This window comes from Solanum stenotomum, chromosome 8 (genome assembly GCF_019186545.1).
Source record: "Solanum stenotomum isolate F172 chromosome 8, ASM1918654v1, whole genome shotgun sequence".
Taxonomy (NCBI): Eukaryota; Viridiplantae; Streptophyta; class Magnoliopsida; order Solanales; family Solanaceae; genus Solanum; species Solanum stenotomum.
Genome location: NC_064289.1, coordinates 23,505,993 through 23,531,339, shown reverse-complemented (window position 1 = coordinate 23,531,339; position 25,347 = coordinate 23,505,993). Strand labels below are relative to the sequence as shown.

Sequence of the window (25,347 nt, the reverse complement as noted above, 5' to 3'; positions counted from 1 at the left end):
AAGTGAAGTTTTTGGACCAATAGTCCGAACCCCTAAAGGTGTCAAGCCAGTTGGGTACAAATGGATTTTTGTGCGAAAACACAATGTAAATGGTAAAGTCGTAAGATATAAAACATGACTTGTGGCACAAAGATTTTCGCAAAGACCTGACATTGATTATGATGAGACATATTCTCCTGTGGTAGATGCAGTTACCTTCATGTATCTAATAAATATGACAGTTCATGAAAAAATTGAAATGCATCTAATGGACGTTGTCACAACCTATTTATATGGCTCACTAGACCACAATATTTTTATGAAAATCTCTGAAGCACTCAAATTGCCTAAAGCATATGAAAATTCAAAAGAAAGTTGTTCAATAAAGCTTCAGAAATCCTTAAATGGATTGAAACAATCAGGGCGAATGTGGTATAATCGTCTTAGAGAATATTTGCTAAAAGAAGGGTATAAGAATGACCCTATTTGTCCTTGTATTATTATACGAAGGTCAAAATCTGAATTTGTAATAATATCTGTTTATGTTGATGACTTGAACATCATTGGAACTCCTATAGAGCTTTCAAAAGCCGTTGAATGTTTGAAGAAATAATTTGAAATGAAAGCTCTTGGAAAGACAAAATTTTGTCTTGGCCTTCAGATTGAACATTTGAAAAATGGAATATTCATCCATCAATCAACATATACTGAAAAGGTTTTGAAGCGATTTTACATGGATAAATCACACCCATTGAGTACCCCGATGGTTGTGAGATCTCTTGATATAAATAAAGATTTGAAGCGATTTTACATGGATAAATCACACCCATTGAGTACCCCGATGGTTGTGAGATCTCTCTATATAAATAAAGATTCATTCCTACCTCAAGAAAAGGATGAAGAGATTCATGGTGATGAAACACCATATCTTAGTGTTATTGGGGCACTAATATACCTAGCCAACAATACCCAGCCAGATATTTGTTTCGCAATAAGTTTATTGGCGAGATTCAGCTCATGTCCAACAAGAAGACATTGGAAAGGTGTTAAGCATATATTCAGATATCTTCAAGGAACAATTGATATGGGATTGTTGTGTTCTAATGCATCTAAGTCAGAATTGATCGGTTATGCAGATGCTGGCTATTTGTCTGATCCACATAAATTCCGATCTCAGACAGGTTATTTATTCACATATGGAGGTATAACTATATCATGGCGTTCGATGAAGTAAACAATAGTTGCTACTTCTTCAAATCATGCAGAGATAATAGCTATTCATGAAGCTAGTCGAGAGTGTGTATGGTTAAGATCAATGACTCAACACATTTTGCAATTATGCGGTCTTTCTGTGCAAACAAAGATTCCAACAATATTGTATGAAGATAAGTTGCTTGTATAGCTCAATTAAAGGGAGGATATATCAAAGGAGATCGAACAAAACATATTTCACCTAAGTTCTTTTTCACACATGATTTTCAACAAAATGGTGAGATAAATGTTCAACAGATTCATTCGAGTGATAATCTTGCAGATTTATTCACTAAGGCATTGCCAACATCAACATTTGAGAAGTTAAGATATAAGATTGGAATGCGTTGTCTCCAGGATATCAAATAAAGTTTTCATCAAGAGGAGTAAAATACGCGTTGTACTCTTTTTCCCTTAACTAAGGTTTTGTCCCATTGGGTTTTCCTAGTAAGGTTTTTAATGAGGCAGCACTCAAGGCGTATTACAAGATATGTGTACTCTTTTTCCTTCACTAGGATTTTTCCCACTGAATTTATCCTAGTAAGATTTTAACGAGGCACATTATCTATAAACATCCAAGGGGGAGTGTTACAAATCCACTTAATTGTGTGGATGTTTCTCTTAATCTATCCTAACGTAATGTATCTATTTATTATATTAATTAAATATTATAGTAACGTATTGTCAAATGTTGTAAAAGGATGGTTTAAACATCCTATAAAAGGGTAGTCTTCACCCTTAGGAAAGACACACTTGAAGAGATAAAAGAATACTCTCTCCTCTATACTTTCCATCACAATTTGTCTTCCTTACTTGTTTAGTATTATTATATTTTGCTCTCATTTTACTACAGCTCCATTATTTTGCCTCCTTTTTTATAGCAAATTATATTAACCAAAAAATTGTAGACAACAAATGAACACTTTTGTTAACTCCTTATTCAGTAAATTTTTAAATTTAAAATCACTTATAACTGTTCAATACAATTTTCATACTTATCAATTATCATTGTGAAAAGAAACTGCCACTGTTAACATAAATATATAATGACTTCTACAATTATTTTACACAACAAAGAAGAATAAGCGGTGGAAATATTTGTAGGTATGAAATTCATAGAAGAACAAATCTTGAATTCATTTGATATATGCTATGGAAAGCAATTTGTATGTCAATCATTCTTCAAATTCTTGATTGTTGATTTTCCGCATTATCTTATTTATTAAGTTTACACTGTGATTTATGTACAAGATGTTATTCCTTGATCTTTGATTTCTTTATTTTAAGACTTTGAAGATGATAAATCAAATAAATGGATAAGACAATCAAAAAAATTGTACAAGATATTGGTGGTTCATAATCTTAATTCTTACTGCTTTATCATTAGAGTAAGTCATAGTTCTTTTTATTCCTCTTCTCAATTATATCATTCCATACTGTTGAATGGGCTTCTCCTATCTTTTAAATGATTGAAGGTTTTGCAAAGAGAGATCCATGATTGTGATTTACACTGGTTAGGTGAGAATTACAAAGGTGCTTTAATGTGTGAAAGTAACATGATAATAAATAAAATTTAAAAAAAAATCAAATTAGATGATAATCTCTTTTTTGTTTTTGTTTTTCAATTTATTTTTTAATCTCAAGTCATCGTATTCAAATTTTAAAAGATGGAGAATTTTTTTGTGTCTATTCAAAATTAAACCGGATGTTTATCTTTTTTTCTTTTTTTTATCTTTTTATTTTTTAATCTCAAGTCATCATTTAATAAAATAATATTATTACTAATAATAATCAGGACAATAATAGTAATGCTTACTTAAATGTACTTAACATGTTGTTTAGATTTTCTAGAATTTAGAATCGCATCCCTTTTAGGGGTAACATTATGAATAGAAAGTGGCAAAGTGATTACACACTTTCATCATCTATCATACATTCATACTGCATTATATATTGTATCTCTTACTTTGTTTTGCTAGTTTTCTTTCTTTCTTTTTTTTAGATTTTTTCACTACTGCGTAGATAATTTTATGGAAGATTCAGATACTATTTGATTAATTACATGATGACTAAATAACTTTTTTCTTTTAAATGTCTCAATACGTATTACATAGGCATGAAACTTACAAATATTTAACTTGAAATATTATTGTTTTAAATTTTAATGACCATTTTATTTGTTCGTTGCTATAGTTAGATATTTCACCGTCTTTAAAATAATTTGTTTTGATTGATTTGTTGAATACAAGTAATTGACAAAATATTTTTGTTTCTTTGAATAACAAATTAGCAATTCAACTTTCATATTATTTGTGCTTTGCACGCACTAAAATTGCAAATGCTCCATTAGATTAAATAAAGTATTATAATGTGAACTAGATGTAATTGAGATAATTAAATATCATCTTTAATCTATATTATGACATTTATTATAGTATTTAACTAATCTATCATTTTTAAGATTTTGATTTTCACATTATAAAATATGACTATCTATACAGAAACTTCAAAGTCCTAAGATTAACTAATATTTTGTTTTGTCATGTTTGTCATGTATAATTTGAATGTCATTTGGCATACCTGTATTTTCTTAAAATGAAGTTTAGAAAATAGAAAACTAATTATTGGTAATTGTTTTAGACCTTAAAAAGAGTTTGTGGTATGATTATAATTGAAAATTTTATTATGTGCTCAATTTATATATATATATATATAAATCATTTGTATTTAAATGCAAAATTTGATTATTCTTTCACGTTTCTTACTTCCCTATAAAGATATGTAATTTGTTTATTCTAAAATCTCTCTATATATAATAAGAGAGGAAAAATTATATGTGACATCACTACAACAAATAATTTTTTTTGCTATATATAATATGAGAGACAAAAACAATCAAGTATAAATAAATAGTAAATATTTTTAAACTTTAAAACAAATTCTATTTAAAATCTTTAATATTGCTTTGTTCAATGTCCAATAGTCTAACGAAAGTAGGATTATATCTCTAAAGTTTCGTCGGTTGTTGATATAGCTTGGATAAAGTATTAATAGGTTTAATATAGTTTTGTTTTATTCAAAAATTTTAAATCATAGTGCACTTAAGCAATAGATAGGAAATGCAATTACAAATTTTGATTCGAAGCATATCAATAATTTTATTTTAAATGAATAGATAACTAAGAAATTATCCTAAGAATATAAAGAGTTTTTCTGCTTAAAACTTCTATGAATGAATTTTTCAATAACAATATTTATATTTTCTTTAACATTCACATTTAAATATCATGTAATATTCATACTCAATGATGATTATTAAATTATGCTAATTTACTATAATTATGTTGTAAATTAAGATAAAAATATTTATTAATACATTATAATATAGTGATAAAGTCATACAAAACGTGTATCGCACTATTACATATCATTTTATTAAAAATAATTATATTTAATATATTCAAACAAATAAATATAATAAATTATCATAAATAATTTTTTTAATATTTACGCATACTAGTTTGATTTAATATAAAGGCAAAAGGGTCTGATAGGCCCTTATACTTGGATCGGATTGTAAACTGGACCCTTTTACTTATAACTTTGTCAACTAGACACTTAATCTCAATGAAATACAATATTTTAAACTCTTCTGACCATTGACCAAACTTATGTGGCAATAAAATTGATGAGTTGGAAAAGTGCGTGATTTACACGCGAATTAAGAGCGTGAACGGCTAGAAATACACATATAATCAGAAATTTTCTTTTTAAAAAGGAAAAATTAAAATACTCCTTTCCTCTTCTAATTTTCTGTAAATAAAAATAATTAGGATAATTAGGTTCTCCGCCGGTAGATTTCTCATCGTATAAATTAATCATTGAAATTGAAGTTGAATAGAAATGGTTATATGAAATAAAAAAGAAATAAATCTTCAAATTTATTTCTGATTTATTTGTCTTCAAATCGGGAACGGTTTACATGATTTTGAGCTTCTAATTTGAAAATTCAAATTGGAAACTTCTCTCTAAAATTGAAAACTCGAATCACAAGTCTATACGGCCTGAATCGAAGAACCTGATAACTCGATTTCAGATCGAAACGACTGAGTCGAAGAACTCGATATTGGACTCGATTTCAGATCGAAATGACTGAGTCGAAGAACTCGATATTGGACTCATATCTTGGGCTGTTATCTTGACAAGAATGTATTGATTGCAGTAGCTCAAGAAATCGTTCTGATACTAGTCCATTTACTTGATTTCAACTCTTCGCGCGGAGATGAACGTGATAAATATCATCGACATTGCTAAATGATGGAATATGGGCTTGGATTTGGTTGGGGGAGGCGCTGGAGGTGAGATCAGATGAGAAAGGGGATGGAGAAAGGGTTACAACGAGAGAGAAAGTAAAACATAGCATTTTTAAATAAATAAATATATATATATATATATATATATATATATACACACTAGTATTCATCCCCACGCGTTGTGCGGATATTTTAAAATATAACAGTGTTGAATTAAATTTATAACGTTTTTTATTCTTCATTTATTTCAATTTATTTAAAATGCCATTGTTTAGGTTTTATCGGAAGATTATCATAATCTAACAAATAGTAGAGGAAAAAAAGCAACCAATTGACTTAAAACTATCGTAAGATCTTATATTATGTACAATAAAATTTAATTTTTAAAAATAATTCTTAGAATTTTTCAAGAATTAATTTCATAAGCAATTCTCATATAGTTAGTGATACAAACCATCTGAAATATAATATAACTTTGAAATAAAGAGCAATGTAAGAGGGTAATAATTTTTTTAACAGAAAATGACCTAAAATATCCTTAAACTATTGAAAATGATACAAAACTACACTATCCACCATCATCACCATCATCCTTGTAACTTCATTTCCCAATTTTCTAAGTTAATTTGATCCATACCTCTTGTTATTTCCCAATAAAATCATCATCTTGATTTAATATAACATGTGAATATAAACAAATAAACAATAAATTAAAGTGCTTGTACATGAAAGTAAAATATAAATGCGGTTATAAGAATTTTGATAAATAAACTTATATAACTTAAGAATTAAACATCTAATGGATTAGACCAAATCTAATTAGAACTCAATAAAGAGTTAATTTATGAAGTTTATTAGACAACTTTTAATGAATTATTATATATTTTGAATTCTCACAATTTACTATTTGAAACGAAATTTAATTCAATTTAAATAAAATTAAATTTATTAGATAACTTTTCATGAACTATTATATATTTTGAGTTTTCACAATTTACTATTTGAAACAAATTGTAATTCAATTTAGATAAGTAATGTCATTTTTAGGATGATATTTTGTCCAATTTAGATAAGTTCATAAGAAGTATTTAATTCAATTTAGATAAGTTTTCACAAAAATAATATCATTTTTGCGGCGATATTTAATCCAATTTAGATAAGTATTCATAAGAAGTGTTTTAGGAGAAAAATATATATCGAAAATATATGAGGCAAAGTTTATCAGGCACGGCTCCGCAAATCTGTATTTGAAGTTGGTTCTCCAATGTCCATGCTTCATATTAACTAATCTTTTAACACTAATATGCAACATTTTTCACGATGTATTCTGCACAAGATCAACAATTATAGTATAATATTATATTCTTAATTAATATAACAATATACTATTTTTGAATTTAGTTTCATTTGATATAATTCAATTAAATTTAAAGAATAAAAGTAAGAAGCACTCACCTAAAAACCCTGTTTTGAATTCAAAACAGATACATGTTTTGACAATTTTTTACTTTGATCTATATCAAAACACAATACTTTATCAAAACAAATATGATGAGCCCGTATGCTGCGATGTTTGGTATACAAATTCTAATTTAAATTTTGTTAACAAAATATCTAATATATAACTTATATTTTTACTTACTTCTTGATAACACTCAATCAAATATAAAGAAGTAAGAAACACTCACCTATATACCATAGTATAAGTGATAACATAACATGTCACTATAGTGTGGCAATTTTTTTTTTGTTCTTTACGTTCATGTCAATTCCCAGATGTGTGACTCTTATCAAGTAAATTTAATCAATATTTTAGATAAAAGAAATACTTAGACATCAAAGTAAACCACATCCCAATCTGTTGTAATAGCTTAGCTTTCTCTAGACATTCATCAACTAAATTAAGAAGTAAAACCTATTTTTAGAGTCTCCAAGATAATTATAGATCACATCACAATAATAGATTGATTGTATTAATTACTGCAACAAATCTTTACAATTAAATTTTTATAAGCTTAATTTAAGTACAAAATTCCTAATTTAAATCCAGGAAAAATTATCAACTTACCTTCATGAGAATGACGATTGAATTTATGAGATTTTCGTTTCTCCTTTATGAATTTGTCTTTCTTTTATTTCCTTGGTTCTTCATCTCCTTAGATCTTCTGGCATTTGCTTTTCATTTTATATAATGTATATATCTATTTGCATACATTGGGAGATATGTGAAAGTGAAAAAAAATCTTGTTTCACAATGAAAGATAATAGAAAGACAATACTGAGAAATAAGGGAGAAGTTATTCTATAAGTTTTAAATTTGAAAACGGTAACTGATTAATATTTTAATAAGAATTCAATCTCATTCAAATTCAAATTCAAATTCAAATTATATTAAAAGAAAAACTGACAAAATTATTATTATTTTTTTTAAAAAATGGCACAACCGCAAAAATTTGTAAAAAGCATTTCGTTTGGATTATTTTTTCTACTACTATTCTCATGATTTGAATTTGAATTTAGACTCAAATTTTATTAAAAGAAAATCTTGATAAAGTTATATTTTTTTTATATATAAAAAAATTACTGGAAAAACTGCCAGAAAGCTTTTCTTTTGCACGACTTTTCATTCTTCCACTATTGTCACAATGCTTTGAATTAAAAATAACTGGACTAATTAAATAAAGAATTATTCATTTTCTTTCCTATAAAAAGGGAGTTTTTTTTAATATTTTAATTTTTTTAATCACTTAAATACAGATCAGTTACATCATCCTATTTAATATTTAAAATTCTAAAAATTTGTGGTGTTGACATGTAGCGTTTTGTCTTTTTCTATTATATATAGATAGATTTTATATTTATTTTCTGACGTGTCACTAAAAAATGACGTGAATTTCATATGTATTTGGTTGTATTTACACGCACCCGATCAAGTGAAAAAAGGGTTTAAAATATTGTGTTTTATTGAGTTTAAATGTTCAATTGACAAAGTCGTAAATAGAAGGGTCCAGTTTACGATCCGACTCAAGTATAAGGCGTATCAGACCATTTTGCCTAATATAAATAACATTTGGTCCGTGCAAAGCATGTGTCAGTTATGTTAGGGTAAAATCAGCAAAGTAGAGATACCCAATTGTGAGTCTCTTCCTCTAGATTTCTCTGATTTGATGGCATAACAACTAAATCAGCCCTTCTCTGCGATTGGTATTATTTGGACGTAGTCTTGGAGTTTTCTTCTCAAGGTAAAATTTTGTTGTTATAACTATAAATTGTTTTGTGGAATGTTTGATTTTTTACCCGATATTGTGTTTTTCCAAATTCTGAATTTGAATTGTATGTTTCCATCTCGTTTTGTTTTTGTTGATGTCGTGCTCTTGAGTATGTTAGTGGGAAGCTTATGTGTTAGAGCTTTTGCAGGGGCGGGGGTACAATTTTTTTTTTTTAAAATATGCAGGATGCGGTGGGTACGCTGGTTGGGTTCTGGTGAGGAAGTGAATAAAGGTGGTGCTATATGTCTGCCCAGGTTATTTAATTTCCGATCAAATGATTTCTGTTTGTTAGAGCTCAGCATTTTCTGTAATGTGAATTTGCAAGGTTACATTCTTGTTCATGCCTTACTACTGTAAAATTAGCCTCAAACCAAATTGTTGTTTCTAATAATGAATGAATCACAATATGATTTGAAACTTATATAGGCCAAAGTTATTTTTGATTCTGACCAAGAGTGTTATTGTAATCAAAATGTTTTATCTTATTACATATGTTCTACCTGTGTTTACCTATTGAATATCAACAAAAGTTTCTTAATTTTACATTTATATCTTCAACTGTATGTCTATCATGAAGAATTGATGCTGTTAGAAGCAGAAATCGTTTGAGGTTTATGCGGGGCAGGTTCATCCGAGGCGGAGTAGGGCGGGGCAAAGTCTTGGCGGATTTATGTAGATCTGCCCCGCACCACCCCATTTGCCATCCCTGCTGCTAAATTTTTGAAATATGTTTATACAATATATATGGAAGATCCATTATGATTCACCAGTTCAATAATATATCGTCTATCGTGAGAGATCTGCCTTGTAATAAATTAGTAAATTATTTAACATTGGGAGTTTATTATGCAGCCACAAAACACATTTGTGTTAAAAGAAAGGACTCCAAATTTCCCTCAGTACTGCTCATCACTCATCAAACCTGCTGGTCTGTTGGTTTGGCTCTTTTCAACTGCTGTTCATATTAAAAAACACATTCTTAGAGTGTTCTTCTCATCTAGGTAAGGTTTTATGTTTGTACATGTATTAATGAATTTGGTTCTATGGTGCATCTTATATCTTTGTTGTTCTCTTTTTCTTCTTTGAGCGTTGTTGTTGTTGGTATAACTAACTAATCGAGTATTCAGGGAGGTTCACGGTTCACGTATGAGTATTATTTATCTGCTTAGTAGTTTCCATTAAACTTTTTTCCGAAGGAGTTTTTTTCTATAACTTAAGCAAGGTGAGTGGTCCTTCTAAAAAGTTAAATTTGGACGGGCTGCTGAACCATTTTTTTAATAAAACAAAACCAAATCCACATTACAAAATACAAAATGGAATCACAACTTTCCAAAAAAGAAATCAAAAGAGTCTAAAACTAAAACTGGGTAAGTGGACATGGAAGCTCGCTGGAGCTCCTCAATCTGCTGGAACCCATGTCTTTGTACATGTGTGCCTTCATTTTTGTGTATCATAGCTCAAGGGCATTCTAATCAGCCACTGTCATACGATCAACTATCTTGGTAGATTGTACGAGATAATGGTGTTAATGTGCTAATCTTCTTTCTCGTTTTAGCTAGTACCATATAGCAGAATTCTAAGGTCCTCTCCGAGTACTATGATCTTGATGCCAAATAGAGTCTATCTCGAGGATTATTCAATGGTTAAAATTTCTCAACATTTGCTCCCACTCTCTCAGAAGTAGTTGACAATAAGATGTGGTAAATAAATTTCAGCTAGATCTCTTATGACTATGAATTTTGTGTCATAGCCAGATGTTGTTAGTTACATGTTTCTGGTGTCCAGGTGCGTACGTACTTCCATATGTTAAAAACATTCAATAGAATGAGCAAAGCTAGTACCACACAAAGAAACTCTTTTCGGTATATAAAGCTTAATGCAATAACCCATATGTCGTCCTTCATCCTGGTTCTCTTCTTTTTTGAAATAGGTAACTTTGTATTCACACAAAAGACCTCATCAAAATCGATAAGGTGGGATTTACAAACCCCCAGGGGGTGCCATCATACTCAAATCCAAAGAGACAAAACTAACTTTACAATTGGCTTTTAAACTCCACAAGGCTATCTACTTCCCCCACTAAATTTTGCTTACACCAAAAATACAAAAGACTAAGGCATTTCATCTTGATCTCCTCTGGGCTGCTAACCTTTCCTTCAAAACATCTCCCATTCCTTTCCTTCCATAATGTCCACCATATGCAAGCAGGGATATTTTTCCACCAATCTTCTTTTGATCCTCTCTTTCCGATTCCTTGCCAGTGTGTTAGGACCTCAAAAGTGGTTCTGGGCATTGTCCAGTTAACCCCGAGTATACAAACGAACCTGTTCCACAGATCTGTAGCTATCTTGCAATGCAGAAACAAATGACCATTTACTTCAGCCTTCTGTCCGCACATGTAGCACTTTGAACAGATCTGTATACCTCTTCTTTGTAGCACTTCATGGGTGAGACAAGCTCTTCTAATTACCAACCAAGTGAAACATGCAACTTTTAAAGGAACCTTAATTTTCCAGATTAATTTCCAAGGCCAAACTGTTGTCAAGAGATGATTGGTATTCCTCTCCCAATAGCATGATTTAACTGTAAACACCCCTCTGCTATGCAGTCTCCAAACTGGTTTGTCAGGCTCTGTGACAGTGCCTGGAAACAAGTTTAAAGCATGAAGTAGGTCTGCTACTCTTCCAACCTCCCAATCATTTAGAGCTCTTCTGAACATAAGGTCCCAACCTTGAGGGGTCCACATTTGCGCTATAGTGTCATTCTGCTGTAGACTGATAATGTACAGATCAGGAAAAAGTATCCTCAGAATTACATCACCTAACCAGGTCTCGTTCCAGAAACTGGTCTTCAAACCATTCCCCACTCTGAAGGTCACCTTTGCACTGAAATCAGGCCACATTCTCCTGATGGTTTTCCATACAGAGCACCCAAAAGTGCCATTCACCTCTTCAGTTATCCAGTTGCTTTGTAGGCCATATTTCTCAGCAATAAACCTCCTCCATAATGCCATATCTTCACCACAGAATCTCCACAACCATTTTTGCAGCAGGCTGGTGTTCTGAGTACTCAAATTCTTAATGCCCAGACCTCCTTGTGCTTTGCTCATTGTCACCTCTTCCCATTTAACCAGGTTGTATCCTTGCTTCTCTTTATTTCCTTGCCAGAGGAGAACCCTTCTCAGCTTGTTGAGTTTCTTTCCAATACTTTTTGGTAGTGGAAAAAGACTTGGCATATAAGTCGGAAGTGCATCCAGAACTGATTTTATGAGAGTCAATCTACCTCCCAGGGATATATATTGACTCTTCCACCTTGTCAGCTTCCTTTCACTTCTCTCCAGAACTTCACTCCATACTTCCAATTTTTTGTTCTTGGCGCCCAAGGGCATCCCCAGGTATTTGGTGGGAAGAGAAGCTACTTGGCAGCGCAGGTTGTCGGCAAGGCCTTGCATGTCATTTACTTGATTAACCGGGAACAAGCAACTCTTCTGCCAGTTCACATGTAGTCCTGATATGCCTTCAAAAATGGTTAGTATTGCCCTCAAATGTCTAATTTGTGACACTTCTGCACCACAAAACACTAAAGAGTCGTCCGCAAATAGAAGGTGTGTGATCTCCATATTATTGGCTCTGTTTGTATGTGCACCAAAACCTCTTATCCACCCCATTTCATTAGCCTTTCTGACCATGTAGTTGAGTCGCTCCATTGCTAGGAGAAATAAGAAAGGAGACATGGGATCTCCTTGTCTCAATCCCCTTTGTGATTGAAAAAAACCTTCAGGACTCCCATTTATAATGATTGAGAACTTCACTGTTGACACGCAAAACTTGATCCAATTCACCCATTTCCTCCCAAACCCCATTTCACTCAGAACTTTCCAGAGGTAGTTCCAGTTGACATGGTCATATGCCTTCTCTATATCCAATTTGCATAGGATACCTGGTATCTTTTGTTTTATCCCTGGAGTCCACCAACTCATTTGCCAATAAAGAGGCATCCATTATCTGTCTGTCCTTCAAAAAAGCCATTTGGTGCTCATCAATCAGTCTCCCCATCACTGTTTTCATTCTCTCAGTGATCAGCTTTGCGATGATTTTATACATTCCACCAATCAAACTTATTGGCCTAAAATCCTTGAGTTCCGCAGCTCCGAGCTTCTTGGGGATTAATACCACAAAAGTGGCATTCAAGGATCTTTCAAACACTTCATTCTGATGGAAATTGTGGATTGTTTGCATCGCATCGCTCTTTATGATCCCCCAACACTCCTTGAAAAAAAGCATAGTAAAACCATCTGGACCAGGGGCTTTGTCTCCATCGCACAATTTGAGAATGTGTACCACTTCCTCTTCTGAAAATGGTCTCTGCATCCNTTCTTGGGGATTAATACCACAAAAGTGGCATTCAAGGATCTTTCAAACACTTCATTCTGATGGAAATTGTGGATTGTTTGCATTGCATCGCTCTTTATGATCCCCCAACACTCCTTGAAAAAAAGCATAGTAAAACCATCTGGACCAGGGGCTTTGTCTCCATCGCACAATTTGAGAATGTGTACCACTTCCTCTTCTGAAAATGGTCTCTGCATCCATTCCTGCTCCTCTTGGCTTATTCTTGGGCAATTTGTCATCACAAATGATGGCCTCCAACTTTCTGATTCAGTGTATAGCTGCTTGTAGAACTCTGTTATATGATCTTTGATTTCTTTTGGATCTGTATTCTCCTCCCCATTGATAATCAGCCTGTCGATGGTGTTGCACCTCCTATGAGCTGTTGCTACTCTTTGAAAGAACTTGGTATTATTATCACCTTGTTTTAGCCACAACACTCTGGACTTCTGTCTCCACCTGGACTCTTCATTCTTCGCTAATTCTTCTAACTCGACTAGAACTGTTGCTCTAATCATCATCTCATCCTCTGTCAGCACCCTATCATTCTGTATCAGATCCATCTCAGCTAGCTCACTTAACAAGTTGTTCTTCTTGTTGTTAAGTTCCCCGAAAGTTACACTGCTCCAATCTTTAAGTTTCTGTTTTAGCATCTTTAACTTCATACTGAATTTGAAATCTGGGCATCCTTCCACAACAAAACCATTCCACCAGTTCTGGACTAGATCTTTGAAACCTTCTACATTAAGCCACCAGTTCTCAAATTTGAAGTAAGCCTTCCTCTGTTCCCAATCACCACATTGTAACATAACTGGGTTGTGATCAGATATAACTCTAGGCATAATTTGTTGCCTTATGTTTCTGAATTGTACTTCCCACTCAATTGAATAGAGAAACCTGTCCAGTCTCGCAGCACTGTCGTGGTCAGCCCCTCTGTACCAGGTAAAGGTCCCACCATTTAGATGAGGGTCATGTAACTCCATATCCTCTATCCAACTCGAGAAATCAGCCATTACATTGGTTATTCTTCTGCATCCTCTCCTTTCTGCCATTGTTCTGACAGTGTTGAAGTCCCCACAGGTGACCCAGGGGCCTCCACATAGCTCCCTAACTGCTGCAATTTCTTCCCAGCACTCCAGTTTCTCAGCTCTGGGGTGTGGAGCATATACGCCAGTAAGAAACCAACAAAAACCATCGTGGATAGCTTCAAATTTGTAAGTGATTGAGTATTTGCCTTCCTCCACACAACTACCCATCCATACTCTTGAGTCCCACATAATTAGTATCCCCCCACTACTACCATCAGCTTCAGAATATCCACATTTCATCCATCTACTAGACCACAATTGTTTGGCTATCCCCTCTACATCTTTATTGATTTTTGTCTCCTGAAGGCAATAAACATCAGCTCTCCATTTTAGAAGAGAGCTCTTAACCAGATTCCTTGCTGAAATCTTGTTAATCCCCCTGACGTTCCATGATAAAATATTTACTTTCATTTAAGAGTTAGTGATAGGACTCTCCCTCTGTTCCTTGCACCTTCGACCTCCTCGTTCAAATCTGACTGTAAGTTCTTCAACTCATTCTTGCCAATTCCTCTGTGACGAGGTGTTGACACTGCACTGTTTGCCCCTTTCTTTTCCATCACACTCTTTCTTTCATCGAGCTTCATTAGTAATGCATGTGTTTCTTCCCTGAAACCTTCGAATGCCACTCCATAAGTTTTACTGAGCTCCAAAATATGTGACTTTATCCAACTGGATGCTTCAATCTCGCCGTCTGTATGGTACCCAGGGTTTTGTAAGGAAACCGGCTCCGCATCGTGAATCTGTTGAATTTGCATGCCTCCTTCCACTAGTTCTTGTACCCCTGAAATCTCCCCAAAATCCTTAGAATGATCAATCCCCTTTGCTTTGTTGCGTAGTAGTTCAACAGCCTCTTTCGTCTTGTTTACCGAGACTCTGTTTTTATGAGCTGAGATGTCGGTGTTTTCCACCATACTTGAGGTTTCCCATTTGTTGTAAGCCCGTAAGAACTGCGCCGCTAATTCCTTGATGCCACTTAACCCTTCTAGAAATTCCCCCTGCTTATCATGTGCCAAGTCAAACTTTTTATTGACCAGGCCCCCCTCTTTATTTTGTTCTGGCCCCAATCTTAAAATTGGGCTTTGTTTTGGGTTGGGCTTGCCCCGGCCCACTATTTCGTTTGACTTGGAGGACTACCCACATGCCTCTGACACACCATGTGCTCTACCAGCTGTAGCAGGTACTTTTTGACTTTGCAGAGTAGCCTCACCTTTACCCAGTGGTTTTCCACCTCGTGACCTCTGGGTACTGACCTCGGAGTTCAGATCTTCTCCGGCAAACACTCTTACCGGCGATTCTGCCCAAATTTGCATCGTGTAGCATATTCCGCCCCCGTCGATGGTCACTTCTTTGGGTATGTCTGCTCCATCTCCTTTGATTCTGATTCTTGCCCATTTGAGATGATTCCTCAATTGGGTTTCCTCTTCCGTCTCTACCCACCCCCCGTAGAAATCTCCGATGACCTTGAAAATTTTCTGATCCCAAAAATGCAAAGGCAACCCTACAATTTTTACCCAGTTGAATTTTCTTTACTCCTTCCGCATCTCGTACCTATTGTTGGATTCCACCATTGGAGGATAACTGGATTATTCCTCCACTCCCAATCTCCTTCAATCACTTGCTCTGCTGTGACCCTAAGTGCAAACTCGAATAGAAAGAAGTCATTGCCCATTTCGTAGATGTTCAAGCTGTGTGTTTGTTTCCATAGTCGATTAGCCCATCCCCTGATTTCTGACAGGGTCACTGTTTCTCCGGCTCTAGGTTCAAATGCACCCACCAAACTTCTCTTTAGCACTTCACTGTACTCCTCTGGATCATCGTTGATAAAGATTGTATCCCCTTTTAGAGCTGCCTTCTCTTTTTCAGCAAGTTTTGAATCTTTATTAGCCCATTTAATGCTCCTTAGCACTGTAGCATATGGAATGTCTTTGCTCACCAGTCCGTGATTGCCCCCATTCATTAACTTTCTACGACTATTAATGAATCTTCCAACCTTTTCCGCAAAGCTCAACCACCCTGAGTTAAAGTTTAATTCAGGAATGATGATAACTTCCCTCCTCCTGCCTTTTACATTTATTAAACTGATGTAGCGCCCATATTTATTGTAGTTCCTCGAACAAAAAACTTCTGAGAACCCATCTTTTTTCTTCCATCTCTTCACCATATTCCCCCTCGTCAATGATGCCTCCCGTAAAATCTGCACGATCCATTCCATTGACTTCTCATTAAAAGTCGTTCTCGTAATAGATTTTCTATTTCTTTCCGTCCAGTCGTACCATGCTCCCGCTGTACCAGGTGTTCTTGTGATGTCGTAGGACTTGAATCCAACTGCAAAGTAAATACTATCTTCCATTTGAAACTCGCCTGCAAAGGACAGTGGGGAAGAAAAGAAAGGAGAAAGGAGAAATGAAATCCGGTGATCAGAAGGATCACCGGAGGACGTAGGAGAGGGGGGTCCTACTGATTTAAACCATTCCTTGGTTATTGTGTCTGAGTGGTTCTCTTCTTTGAATAGTCCTTATTCTAAGATTTGGGGGACTTTGACTTGTCAAGATTTTGTTTCTCCTTCCCGCACTAGGCTGTTCGGAGATGGAGTTTAAATTGAATTTCACCTGTTAAATTAAAAACCATGTTAACTTCTGTGAATTTTTTCAAATTCCACCATATTGAGTGCAATCACCCCATAGAATACCAAAATGTCAAAAATGAAGATAAATATATAACTTTTGAATAAATGTACTGGTCAATATATTTGTACTACAACAGTCATCGGATGAAGATTTGTGCTTTAACAATCTGATACATGAGTAACCAAAAAATATTAAGAGTTTATTTACGAGTTAGTGTGTACATGGAGTCAGCTTTTGACAATTTTGTCATATTATTCTAACTAAAGATGCTCCCAACTGAATAAACTCTCTTCTGAGTATTGAACTGTAGCTACGCTTGCAAACATTATTCTGATTGCTTCACTAAGGTTAATATGGTACTACATGGGACATTTAATTGAGATACAAAATCTGATTTGTTTTCTTAAGAATGTCGAGCTTAAATATAATATGATCTTATGTGACTTCTAGTTTGATCCGTAAACATTGTGTGTGACTGTCAATTTCATATGAACCATAAATGCATTTTTTGGCCTACTTGAGTTACTTCAAACTATTTGAGGCAGGTTTTGACATAATTTGAATCATATGTGAGTTCTTAGAGAATGTTTTGGTTATGACATGTGAAATAGGGTTGTATGTTATCACCTAGAGCCATATGTTGAATACTAATGCTAACTTGCATCACCTATGTGCCATGAATCAAGTGTGGGATAAGCTCGGTTAACTATGTGAACATAGACGTAAACAAATATGTTTGCTGCTAGTTGGAATGTGAACTGAGTGCCTTCATTTAAGTGCTCGGTGATGCTGATGCGCAATTGTTATGTCTCTTGCGACAGCTTTTGGAAATGAATTTAATATGTGGTGTTTCAAGGCTGTTGATTGTGGCATTGCGAAGTGCTCCTAAAAGGCTTATCAACTCCTCCATCTCCCAGTCTTGTATGTTTCTTCTGAGGTTGGGGTTCGTTGAGTTTCCATTCCCGTGTTTGTGTATTTTAGCGCCTGGTTGATTTACAATCTGGAATATCTCAGGGTAGGCAACCTCTAGAAGGGTGTTACCTGACCACTTATCTCTACAGAAACAGATGTGTTGGCCATTCCCCACAACCAGGTCTTTGTGTTGTGAGAACATCTCTCATAGCTTGCTTATGCTTTTCCAGCTGCCAACCCTATATGGTTCAGTTGAGACTTTAGAGAACCAGTGACTCGGTGCTCCATGTTTGTCAATAATGACTTCCTTTCATAGGCACTGATCCAGCTGAGTGTATCTCCATAGCCACTTCATTAGTATCCCCAAGAAAGTTCACCTACATTTCTTCAATAATTCAAAAGAATAGAGCTCCTGCCACAATTTAAGCTGAAACTCCAACGACCAGAGGGAAGCTTGTAAATTTAGGCTCCTATCCTAGTTCTGCACGAGTCGAGGAATTAATGACTACTGTAGCATGATCATCGAAACCAATTGCTAAAGGATTTCGAAAGAAGTCAGTTACTAGTAAAACCCTCTTAACTTTTTCTCAAACTTCCCACTTTTATTGACCAAGTCCAACCTAAACATTACCTGATTTTGCTGGGTTTATTTCTTAAGAGGATGCATCTCTTTGCTTTGGTGATTTGTCCTATTGTCAAATGATTTCTAGTTTGATATTCATGTGTTGGCCTGTTGTTCAGATGACTTAGTTGCAGAAGTGTACTCTTAATGTTTGAACGTAAAAGGCACCCTAGACGTGTTCACAGTTTCTTCAAACTCTTGATTGTTAACTTAGCACCATGTTATTGTGTTGGTGATTGAGCAAATTATATTTTATCTTTATTACATTCTTACCTGCCTTCTGTTTGTCGGATTCTTTTGTCCTTTGTATGCTACAATTTGTTATTTCCTGTGAAGTTTATTATCTGATGGACTTTTAATTTATATACGGATATGTTGTGATTGTTGTGTTTGGAAATGGAGTGCTAACATTTCTGCTTAATCTCAGTCTTATCAGTTAAATCAATGTCAATTTTGGATGCATGACCTTTTGCATCTCCTCTCTTGATTAGTTGAGCATAAGATTATACTGAACTTTTAGCTTGTAATTCTTTTCACTTATAGTTTGTGGGCTGGGAAAGTAGTTTCTTCACTCTCGTTCAGCTTATTCTAGCTCAGTATGGCCATAAAGTTTAGGTTGTAACTTGATCATGAGCAAATCTGTTGATGTTTCCCCATTGTAAAGGTTAGAATGTCTTTCTGTTTTCTGTAGTACCACTGCAGTCAATAAAAGCATTGATATATACACAATGAATATGTCATTTTGTGAATGACATTCCACTCATTCGTAAAGAAGAAGCATGTAATCTTGTTATGGTCTTTAATGTATATATATTCAAAGAAACTCCATTAGTGTGAAATTAGAAATTTTGTGAAGAGAGTGTAGAAGTTTTTTTCCGATTGTGTTAAGGGCGAGTAAAATTAAATATACATTTATAATATCAAATATTTAACCCGTGTATGCTACCTAATTTTTCAACAAAGGGTGTACACTGGACTATCCTTCACCTAAGGTGGCTCCGCCAATGAGTACTAATTAAATCATGATTTAAATACCTCCTAGACCCAAATCCTCAAATAAAATACGCCATCCTCCTGTTTTTTTTTCCACTTCTTGACAACCAATAAAAAAAATGCTAATTTTATTATATTACTTTGACTTATTATATAAGTTATCTCACTCATTGAAAAGTAAATTGAAAATGATTAGTACTAGTACTTAATAATAAGAGTAAAATAGATATAAAACAATAAAATATTTTTTGGTTTTTAAACTAGACAAATAAATATGAAATTCTGTTGCTATGATGACTATTTGGTTTATGATTTTTAGCTTTGATATTGTCTTCAAGTTGATTGCACAACTCCAATTCATTTAAAAGCTTTGTTTTTTTGTGAGGGATGATATTATGCAATTATATCACAGTAAAATGAACCATTTTATTATAAAGTTTTGCAATTTGCATAAGAGTGAGATGTACCATTTATCTATGAGTGAAGTGAACCATAACTCCGTCATCTTTCTAACTTTTGGTTCTTTGACACTTGATCATCTTATCCTCTTTAACTTTTAATATTGCTGCAGCTAGCTGCTCTATCTTGTTCTGGTTGAATAACTTTGATAAAAACTACTAGCAAATAGCCAAATATGATTGACACATGCTGTTTTGGGGTTAAACGTGTTTTTATATTTTTGGCTGATAGGGGTGGCTTTTTCATTCCCTCTTTAATGAATGCTCTTTCAAGTTATTCTTGATGGGGTTACAGCTAACTCAGTTATAATTCCTCTTTTCCGGAAACTTGTTTTATACCTGGTGACTTCTTTTATGAACTGTCCAGCTGCTCCTAGGCATGACCTCCTGTCCACACAAAAGGGTTGCACCATTGCTACATACACCCGGTCAGCAACTCCAAAGAAGGAGTGTTGAGGTTTATTGACTTTTGTCTTTGATTAGTAATTGTCCAGGCCAAAAGCCAATCAAGTGAATATAGTGCAGTTTAAGTAAATGTTTTATTCTTTGTTCCGGGTTAAAGATTTCTTAGAGGATGGATCTCTTTGCATTGGTGATTTGTCCTATTGTCAGATGATTTCTAGTTTGATATTTATGTGTTGACCTCTTGTTCAGATAACTTGGTTGCAAAAGTATACTCAATGTTTGAACATAAAAGGCATCCTAAATGTGTTGGCAGTTTCTTTGAACTCTTGATTGTTAATGTAGCACCATGTTATTGTGTCAGTGATTGGACGAATTATATTCAACCTTTATCACATTTTTACTTGCCTTCTGTTTGTCATATTCTTTTTTGTTCTTTGTACGCTACAGTTAGTTATTTCCTGTCAAGTAAAACATCTGATGGACTTTTAGTTATATCCGGATATGTTGTGATTGATGTGTTTGGAAATGGAGTGCTTACTTTTCTGCTTAGTCTCATTCTTATCAGTTAAATCAATGTCAATTTTGGATGCATGACCTTTTGCATCCCCTCACTTGAATAGTTGAGCATAAGATTTTACTAAACTTTTAGCTTGTAATTCTTTTCACTTACGGCTCGTTTGGTGTGAGGGATAAGCATAAATAGTCCTGGGATAAAATTTAGATGTCTTGTTTGGTTGACATGTTTGGGATAACTTATCCCGCCATTTATAGCATAGTGATGGGATAAGTTATCCCATATACATGGTGGGATAAGTTATCCCACGATAACTAACCCTAGGATAGTTTATCCTGGGATAATTAGTTCCCAACCAAACGACCCCTTATAGTTTGTGGGTTGGGAAAGTAGTTGCTTCACTCTCGTTCAGCTTATTCTAGCTTAGTATGGCCATAAAGTTTAGGTTGTAACTTGATCATGAGCGAATCTGTTGATGTTTCCCCATTGTAAGGCTGACGCCCTACACGTCATGGAAAAATCGTGCTTTTTATCTATAGTTATTAGCATCCCATTAAGTATGGAAATAATGACTCTTCTTTCCAGCACTTTCAGATTGATAATATTGCTGCAACAAGGCAGGCTTAGGATGTTTAGGTCTCTCTTAGCTTGGAGGTGTATGGTAGATGTTCACCATATATAGTTGTATACTTTTATTTTTTGAGATAAGGGCAACTGTATAGTTGTATACTTTTTTCTGACCATTGTATAAACATACTGAGAGAGAGAGTGTAATGTGGTGGTTTATTTTAGCAGCACATTTTAAGCTTGTCTGCTAACCTTCTGGCAAATTGATGACGAAACTGAAAGGACAGCTCTAATCTTATTTTGTGTAACAACAATACTCGATGTAATCCCACAAGTGAGGTCTGGGAGGGTAGACCTTACCCCGTTCCGATATACCCTCAGCTCAAATGAATTAGATAAGTTGTTCTTGAGCAATGAGCATCATGCATAGGCAAAAGGGAACGAAGAGGCAAAGCCCCCATCTTCCACATATCTTGCTCATCCGACTATCATGAATCACCAAACCTGCATTCCGGCATCCAAGTCATAAACTTTATGCTTCTAAAGTCCTCTAGTCATGCCATTTTCCTAACAAGTAAATATCATCTCACCTGACCAGTTAAACCCACCCATCCACTTAAGAAAGACAAAAAAACCAAGAAGTCGGACCTTGTTTCGAGTTCATTGACGTGGTCCACCTTGTCTATTATGCTTAATTATGTACAGAAGAGGATATATACTTCAGATTATGAAGCCTTTTGCATCAACTTTGAGTTTCTTGTAGCTGAAAGGAGGTGGATTTGGAAAGGCACTCAAATAGAGACAAAGGGATCAACATTGTCCTTTATATTTGAGTTAAGACTGGGGTCTGAGATATCACTAGAGAAATAAACTCAAAGAATTCAAACAAAGTGCTATTTCAAATCATTTAGCTTTTATAAGTATACATATATGAGGTATCACAAAACATAAACCAAATGGCATTGAAACTTTTAGTAATTAGTATAATGATGCAATCCTAATCCGCTCATCCCCACAAGCTAGGATTCATTTTTAGAATCAAATATTTGAGCCATTTCGAACAAATTTTGGAGAAAAAGCTCAAAGAGGTAATAAATCTCTACATACCTCAATACTCTTCCCAAATTTAATTTCAACATCCCAAAGCCACTAACGATAAATCCAATTTGTATCAAGAGTAGTTCATTTAAACTCAACATAGTCTATTTAGGGCTTAAACTTTGACTACCAAGCCCAAAATAAAACTGAAGGTGCTTAATCACCCTATTAAATCCATCTATCCTTGGCATTCAATAGTCTATTGGGGTCATTTATAACCCAACATGTATTCAAAGAGACATGGAAAGCAGATGTAGTGTGTCTCCGGGAAACAAAGCTAACGGGGGATATTACAAAGATACTGAAGGAAGTTTGGACAGACCAGTTGCGCAAGAAACTCATTTATTTGTGGAGGACTAAGTGGGTAAGGCCAGGGAACATAAAAGGAGGATTGCTAAACTGTTGAAGCAAGGATGACAATGCAACCAAAAAGGAAGGAAGATGGAAGATTGTCCTTGCATGCATTTTGTGGACAATGTAGAAAGAAAGGAATAGGAGATGTTTTGAAGACAAGCAGAGCAACTTGCTGGAGTTTAAAATGAATTGCTCAGCTCCGTTTTATTTTTGATGTAAACAGAAATTAATAGCTCAAACAGAAGATATTTTTCACACTTTAGACTATTCAAGGAACAACAGATTGATGCTCAAGTTGTAAGTTGTAATACTTTTGAAGGGGGACTACATATTTTGATGTAGTATACCTGTGGATATATAGAATAATTGTTGCCATTCTAAAAAAAAATAGTCAAGGGCACTACTTAGTGTCTTCCCCAATAACCAACATTAATGGCAACCTAGGGTTTCATTTAATACCTTTATCCTACCACTTTCTACACGTATAAATAGCATTTAAACACTTACTTTGTATTCATTAAATAAGTTTCAAGTGGTAGCAATTACCTTTGGTTGCAAAACCTACTCAATTTCCCTTTTGAGTTCTTGAATTATTGAGTGGTATTAGCTTTAATATACTTTATTTAACACAAAATATGGTGACAATCTCACCTTGGATATCCTAAGTGAAACTTTCCCTCTAGTTCTCCTAACACATAGCCAAATATTGAAATTTGAAAATGGCAAAAAACTCATGATCTAGGGTATATATAGAGACTGAGCCTCGCGCAGTTGGACTCGGATGTGAGCCCATCGCTGAGTCTTTTCCTTTGGCTATCAGGCTTTTTTCCGGTGCAAACTTATCGTGTGAAGCTTGTCCTGGCTTAGCTTCTCTTTCAACGAGCGTGTCTTGGAGCATAAAACCACTGTGGCTTGCCTCAATCTCCCTCCCAAGCCTTGTCATGGCTCTTTGGGCACGAACCTACTTGGGAGTGGAGCCTTGTTCCATTTTCCAACTTCGACGATTTTAGCCATTTATGCTATGTTCATACACTTTCCACACACGTGTAAATATTTGCATACCTTTCCACGGTATTATTCTCATTCATGGGTCTAGTTAGAGACCTCCAAACAAACTTAAAAGCATTACAAAATTATTCAGGATCAGGCATCAACGTTATCAAAGGTGAAAAGCGCCGAAAAGCTCTAAGGTCTGTTGGGGATTTAAGCGCAAATAAAGTGTGGGATTTAACAAAAAGGCACAAAGGGAAAAAATACAAATATATATGTTTAGTCTAAGCCTAATAATTATAAACATGAATAACAAATATATGACCAAAGAAATTGATTTTTTTTTTTGATAAAGTGAAATTTCAATTGTTTAGTGTCTTCTCTTCAAAAGGGCTTGTTGGCAAGGAAAGTATGTCTTAAAACCTTGATGATGACACTGAAGCGCACATAAAGCGAGCCGAAGCGCTCAACATATTTTGAGCCTCTCTTCAGGGCTTAAGCGCGCCTTTGACAAAAACTGTTTAGAATGCTACCCAAAAGAAGGCTTTATAGAACTTTTTCCGTATTTTCCCCTTGGCAATGAGGGAAAGGTGTAGAATGGACTATAGGTGATAGTAAAGCAATTAGCTTGCAGTAGTTGTGTTAACTGGTTTAATTTGTTGTTTTCTGTTCAATCATAGCATAGAAGTTTTGGTGGTGACAACCATGGAAATCTCAGCCAGGTGTAGGGAGTTTGTACGAGTCCGGAGCCAAAAAGGCAAGAAAATTAGCTAAAGATTCTAAAAGGGCAACAAAATTGAGTTGATAACCAAAATGGCAACATTTAAACGGTCTAACAAACACCATCTAAATTAGGGAAAAGGAGTAAGGTGCGAAGTACGATGCGCCTTATAAGGCTCAAGGCTCCTGTGCCTCTTTCCTTTTTTTTCTTTTTTTTAGTTCATGTTTAATGTTTTGTTTTAGTTAGTTTTTTCTCTTCTTTTTTTTTGTTTTACTTTTAATTTTTGTTTTTTATTTTGAAGTTGTTCCTATTTATTTTGCATGTGATTTTTATTTTTATTTAGCAAATTATTCAAAATAAAAAACAAAAATTCAAAGGAAAAATAAAATTTATAGTAAGATTTTAAAATAAATAGCAAGATTTTGATATTTTTCAAACTTGAATTAATAAAATCTTACCTAAAAATCGGATAATTTGCTAAAAAAAATATAAAAATCACATGCAAAATAAATAGGAACAACTTCAAAATAAAAAACAAAAATTGAAAGGAAAAACTAAAAAAAGAAAAGAAAAAACTTAACCTAACTAAAAACAAAACATTACAACATAAACTAAAAAAAAAAAGGGAAAGAAAAGAGGCGCAGGAGCCTTGTGCCTTGTAAGGTTGCGAGCCATGCGCCTTGCAAGGCGCATCGTATTTCGCGCCGTGCTCCTTTTTTCGTAATTTAAACGGTGTTTGTTAGACCGTCTAAATGTTGCCCTTTTGGTTCTCCACTCAATTTTGTTGCCCTTTGGGAA

At 34.4% G+C, this 25,347-nt stretch overlaps 1 protein-coding gene and 1 long non-coding RNA gene across 4 annotated transcripts in view; both read left to right on the top strand.

Moving 5' to 3' along the window:
* Positions 1-25,347, top strand: part of LOC125874866 (vesicle-associated protein 1-2-like) — a 53,063-nt gene that overhangs the window by 15,485 nt on the left and 12,231 nt on the right. The gene's annotated exons all lie outside the window — the stretch shown is intronic.
* On the top strand, positions 8,655-9,657 carry LOC125874870 (uncharacterized). Its single transcript, XR_007447318.1, has 3 exons — positions 8,655-8,785; positions 8,998-9,066; positions 9,390-9,657. It is a non-coding gene; the product is annotated as an uncharacterized LOC125874870 (long non-coding RNA).